Below are 6075 nucleotides of genomic sequence, written 5' to 3'. Positions count from 1 at the left end.
ATGGCCGAACATTATTCCATCGAGTGGATGGACCGAATTTCGTTTTTCCGTCCGTCTGCTGAGGCACAGTTGGGTTGTTTCCACCCCGGGCTCCTGTGAGCAGAGCCGTGAACATTGGTGCGTGTTTCTGTGCGGACAACTGTTTGCCATTGTCCCTGGTGTTTACCCAGGACGCGCTGGGTCACCGGGTGATTCTGCGTGTAACCTTCTGGGCAAACACCCAGCTCTTTTCTGCCATGGCCGCACCAGCCACGCAGAGGGTCCCACATCCCACGTCCTCACCAATGCTGGTTGGCTTGTTGGTGGACCGTGGCCATGGTGGGCGTGGAGTGGCACCCCTCGGCGGGTTTGCTGTGCGTCCTCTGACGGCCAGTGACGTTGAGGATCTTTCCATGTGCTGATTGGCCGTTTGTGTATCTCCTCTGGTGAAATGCCTGTTCAGATCTTTTGCCCATTTTTAAAAATAAGATGGCTTGTCTTTTGGTGGTGAATCGTAAGGGGTCTTTACATATTCTGGATACTGGTCTTTTATCAGACAGGTGATTTGCAAATATATTCTCCCACTCTGTGGGTTGTCTTCTCACCGTCTTGATGGTGTCTTTTGAAGGACGAAACTTTTTAACTCTGGTGAAATCTAATGTATCTATTTTTTTCTTTTATTGCTTATGCTTTTGGAATCTTTATTCATTTTTATCCAAGTGCAAGGGATACATTTTGCAAGGTGCCCGAGCCCTTCATGAGCAGGGTGGCGGGCAGGATGTGCTCAGCGTTGGCACAGACCATAGTTGTCTTCGAAGCTGAGGGAGGCCAAGGCAATCAGGGAAGACTTCCTGGCGGAAGAGGCTGGTCCTTCGCGTTGCCAGGCTGGGACCTTGCCCCTTCAGCACGGTGGGGGCTCCTTGGTGTGGAAGTGGGGCCGAAAGCCCCCCGCCCTTGGAGCCCAGATACTGGACAGTGAGCAAAGAGCGGCAGAATGCGGGGCTGGACGCACACAGGGTGATTAATGTTGACTTACAGAAGCTGTATTAAATTGGATAGAAACTGGCGAAAATGGGATTAGGGAAGCAGCCGAGCCAAGAGCACACAGAAGGAGAGAACCCGGCCGCACTCTCGGAGGCGGGAGAGCGGGAGCAGGCGCTGGACATTTCTCGGTGATCACGTCATGTCCGAGGCTCCAGGCTCGGCCTCCCCACGCCCCCGGAGGGGCGGCCAGCTCTGGGCCGGGAGGATGGGAAGGCGGCTGCTCCCCTCCCTGTGACCGGCTTATCTGCGCTGAGCTCACTCCAGTCGGAGGATTAATTTGGAAACAATTAAAATTCTGTGCGAAACCAGCAGCAGGCCGGCAGGCACGGAGAGCTTTCAGCACCGAGGCGGGATCCAATTAGTGTGGATTAAGTCGGCCGCAGACCAGCAAGCAGGGGACGGCTCCCAGGCAGGGCGGCCGGGGCTGGCTCTCCGGTGCCCGGGGCCCCCACGCGCGCCGACGGCAGGGTCACTGCAGGCCACGCCCGCGCTGGCGCCTCGTTCGTGCAGCTGTCCTGTGCGGTCGCCCATCCCGCGCGGGCCTGGCCTCCGGCTCTGTAACGGCTGGTTCGGGATTTCTGGAGACATGGTCAGTCTTTGTGGGCCTGCTGGGACGCTCCCGGCTGTATGGCCAGCAGGCGGCAGAGGTGACGTATGGTGAAAGGCGCGGGTCCTCAGGCTCACCTGCGGTCCAGGTGTGTGAGGACCCAGCGAGGCCACCATGGAGCCGAGTCGTGGAACCTTCCCGGTTCGAGTGAGGGCCCGCCGTGCAGACACAGCCAAGGGGACGTGGGAGCAGCTGTCCTCAACCACTCGTCCCGGAGGCCCCCCGGGGCCACGGTGGCTCGTCCATGTGCCCCGAGGCCCCAGGGACTTGGGCCGGGCACCGGGCTGGGGGCTTGGGGCTTATCCTGTCCGCGGGCAGGAACCCCACGCAGCCCGGAGCCGGCCCCGCCGAGGGGCAGAGGCCGTGTCAGAGCCACAGGCCCACGTTGGGGAAAAGGCAGTGGCACGGTGTCTATCCTGCCAGGCCTCCACACGCCTCCTGGACGTCAGGGGCCCGGGTGGCCAGCTCTGTGCCAGCACTGGCCGGAAGCACAGGGACACCCTCCGACGCATTTCCAGCCCCGTGCTCAGCGCGCACAAAGCGGGCGCGTCCGTGTGTCGGGGTGCACGAACACGCGAGCTGGTGGTGTCGGGAGGCCAGGCAGGCTGAGGGTCTGTGTGCACATGCCTCCTTCCCACCGCAGGGCCTGACGGCATCATGTCTCGGGGAGGGGGCTCTGCAGGCGAGGCATGTGGGCGCAGAGGGCCGGGGAGCCCAGACGCTGGCCTCCTTCTTGCTGTCCCACCGCCGCCCGTAGGGGACCACAGAGCTGGGAAGGGGCGCTGCTCGTGGGTGCGGGGGGGGGGGGGGGGACAGGGCCTGGTGGCGTCACAGCGACCCGAGCGGGGAGGGCCGGCGGGCAACCCATCCGCAAGCGGAAGACAGAGGTGGAGAGGTCAGAGCGGGAGGGCCTCCTTGGACTGCAGTTCTGCGTGTGCTAATGAGCTTGAACTCTGGCCCCACTGCAGCCCGCCTGGCGGGGTCGTCCTGAGGCGGTGGCATTATCGGTTGCCCAAGACTCCGGCGACCCCCAGCCGTCTCCGTGCTGTCTGGGGCCAGACGCGGACGCCCGCTTCCAGCCGGAGCTGAGAGGTTAACACCGCTGGCGGCCTCCGCAGCCAGTGCGGGCGCTAGAGCACGGAGGGCCGACCTAGCAGCCTGCCCCCAAGGTGGGGGAGGCCCGGTTAGCTGGGGGCTCGGGGAGGCTAGGCGACTGGCCCCGGCCACGGGCAGCGGGGGGCTGGGTGGGCCGGCCACCTCCTCCAGCCTCGCTCACGGGGTGGAACTGGGCCATATGTGACCTGGTGTCCCCCTGAACCCAGAGGGAAAACTGGGCTCTGCTGCTGGGACCCCAGGATCTGCCTCCGAGCCGGGGCATCGGGGGCTCCCCCAATTTCCACAGGTGTCTTTGCCCCCGGGGCCGTTGAGGCACCTGGGCTGGAAGGGCTGGTGCCTCACCTGGCCGTGACCTTTCCCGGGGGTTTCAGGTGAACTTAGTAAACTTCTCCTTCTGGGTGAATTCCCCAGCAAGGTGACGGAACTGGGGTTTTCCTGGCTGGAATGCAGGGCTCGTGAGGGGTTCTGGCGACAGCATCCTGTGCCGCGGGGATGGCCTCCGGTGACCGGTGGCTGCCCTGAGGGCTTCAAGCCCCCCAGATCTGCGTCAGGAGGCTTGAGGCGGCTTGTCCTGGTCCCAGAAGGTGCCCCACACTGGCCAGGCCCCCTCAGTCAGCGCCCCCACCGTCTTCCCTCCCAGTGGGAGCTGGTTGCCTCTGACTCCCGCCCCCCAGAGTCATCTCTGTGCACCCCCTGGGTCTGACGGACAATCCAACCAGGTTGTGGCAGCCTCAGCTCTGGCTCCTTCGCCCCTCGGAGCGGGCGCTGGGCGCCCGGCCACGGGGCCACGGGGCCTGGGTCCCAGGGGCTCAGGGTCAGGGAAGGGTGTGTGGTTCCTCCCAAGGAACCCCTCCCAGGAGGCTGGATGAGGAGCTGAGTTCACTTCCTGATTTGCCTGGAAAATACCCTTGGAATCCACTTGGCAAGTGGCCGCGGTACCTTCGCGGGAGGACATTTCTTCTGCTTGCAGTGAGAGCACACACAGCACGGAGGCCCCTCCCGGCTGGACACACAGGCTGGACTTCCCTGGGGTGACTCATGGGTGCCCGACTTCCCCTCTGCCCGGGCCGGGGGCGAGGACGCACAGTGGGTGCCCAGGCGGCTTCCCCGGGGGCAGGAGGGACCGCCGTGGGGACACGCCAGGCCAGAGATGGTGCTCTTGCTTCCTGGGGGACACGATGCATCTGGGGGCGTCCCGGAGCCCCTCCCCAAGGGGCGTCTGGAGTGGGAGGGCCTCTCGGAATAGTCTCTTCTTGTCCCTCCCTCGGCCCCGGACGTGGGGCTGGAGCTCCTGACCCAGCACGGCGGCCCAGCTTCCGACAGGATGGCCTGGCGGCCGAGATGCAGGGGACAAACGCAGGGTGCGCCGTACGGGGCCTTCTGGAGCCGCAGCCTGAGGGGCTCCGGGGGAACAGACAGGGAGGAGCCATGCCCTCTCCCCGAGCCTGTTTCCTCGCCTTCGAACCCCTCACCGCAGCGTAGGAATCCAGGCCCAACACGGGGAGGTGGCCGGTGCTGGCCTCTTCAGCGGGTCCCTTCTGTCTCTGTGCCTCAGTCTTCACCCCTGAGAAGTGGGCGCCTACCCTCGCGGAGGGCAGAAGATGCTGCGTGATCACCGCGTGTGCAAGAGACGCCGTGCATGAAGGATGCTCTCGTTACAAATGTTAATGAAGGAGGCAGGGGGGACTGGAGCCCGGGTCTGGGGGCAGCCTCGCCCCACCAAGCTGGCGAGACCCCGGACCGGGCGCCTGGGCCCTGAGCCTCTGTCTCTTGATCTGCAAAAGGCGGTAGCTGCATCAGTTGTCTACAGCCCGCCTGGGATCCGACGAGATGGACACGTGCTGGGATGACATTTGTGTGTGGGTGATCAGCCCGGGAGGCACCAGCGTTGTCTTTGCCCGGATGTCCCCCCCAGAATGTGGGCCACGGGCCAGCTGGACGTCACCTGGAGGGGCCCTGGACGGAGACAGCCTCGGAGGAAGGCCGGGCCTCTGTGTGGAAGTCCGCTCCGCCCCACAGCACGTCCTGGGCTGCAGTTAGCTTCTCTGTCGCTGCCCCGAGGGCAGATGTTGCGCAGAGATCTGGCCTTCCGGAGCTGGAAGCGCCAGGACGCGCAGGTGGGGTTTGGAATCAAGGCACAGCACGAGCTAAGTGCCGTCACCACTGACGTTAATCAGGAGTCGGAGAACCCCAGCCGGGTGACAAGTGGCCTATCGCTGTGCCTCAGTGTCCCCTCCTGTGGAGGGGGGGCAGGGCCCACAGGCTGGAAGGACAGCCGTCTCAGCTGGCCGTGCGCACGGTTGAGGGCACCGCGGTGATCCGAGTGCGGGGGTCCGGGGTGGGGGTCCCAACGTGGCCGTCGGCCGCTGTTGGGGGAGAAGTGACTCCCGCTGTGTCTTTGCTTCCCGGCAGGGCAGCCAGAGCAGATGATGGCATCCGACGGGTAAAACGAGCCCATCGGGTGAGGCCCAGCTGGACGCAGGTCACAGGCCTGGACGCCTGATACCCCTGAGAATGCCACCTTCCCCCCCCCCCCCCCCCCGCTGTCACTGAGCCGTGTTGCCGTGGAGACGGCCCCTGCCGGGCACAGAAGACGCCTTCGGAGCGGGAGGTGGGCAGGCGAGGGTGGCAAGGGCAGCTGGGGGCAGGGCGTCCACGTGTCTGGGGAGCAGGACAATGGCTGCTGGCCGCTGGCCCCTTCAGAGCAGGCCTGTGGCGGTCAGTTTCCCTCTCAACTTCTCCCAAACATGTGAGCTCGCTTCGTGAGAGAACCAGACACAAGGATCCTTTTTCAGAGGATCACCTCCTTTCTTTCTTTTTGAAAAGTCAGAGGCCACGGCCGCCTGGGTGGCTCAGTCAGCCAAGTGTCCGACTTCGGCTCAGCTCACGATCTCGCGGTCCGTGAGTCCGAGCCCCGCGTCGGGCTCTGTGCTGACGGCTCGGAGCCTGGAGCCCACTTCCGATTCTGGGTCTCCCTCGCTCTCTGCCCCTCCCCCGCTCACACTCTGTCTCTTTCTCTCTCTCTCAAAAATAAACAAACATTGAAAGAAGTCGGAGCCCTTCACAGCCGTGGTGATGGCGGGCTGTGGGCGTGCTGGGGCTGGCAGGGCCCACGCCCTCGGGCCCTGCACTCACCAGCCGCCCCGGGCCACCCAGACGGGGTGTCCCAGACTGAGAAGGGGTGTCATGTGTCCATCCAGACAGGGGCACATCACGCTTCCCCCACGCGGCCCTCAGGCCTGTCCCTCTGCGACAGAGGCCACTGGGGTCAGCCTGGGGTAGGGGGAGAGGGCCATGGGGCTAACGGGCTGCTTCTCTCCGCGGGGACG

General features: G+C 64.5%; 1 long non-coding RNA gene across 1 annotated transcript; it reads left to right on the top strand.

The window, feature by feature from the left end:
• The first annotated feature begins 1868 nt into the window (after window positions 1-1868).
• Window positions 1869-5273, top strand: LOC131501035 (uncharacterized). The gene is made up of 3 exons (XR_009256591.1): window positions 1869-2813; window positions 3591-4863; window positions 5159-5273. It is a non-coding gene; the product is annotated as an uncharacterized LOC131501035 (long non-coding RNA).
• Window positions 5274-6075: the final 802 nt, after the last annotated feature.

This window comes from Neofelis nebulosa, chromosome 18 (genome assembly GCF_028018385.1).
Source record: "Neofelis nebulosa isolate mNeoNeb1 chromosome 18, mNeoNeb1.pri, whole genome shotgun sequence".
In the NCBI taxonomy this organism is placed as follows: Eukaryota; Metazoa; Chordata; class Mammalia; order Carnivora; family Felidae; genus Neofelis; species Neofelis nebulosa.
Note: the sequence above shows the minus strand (reverse complement) of the source record. Positions and strands in the feature narration are given on the sequence as shown.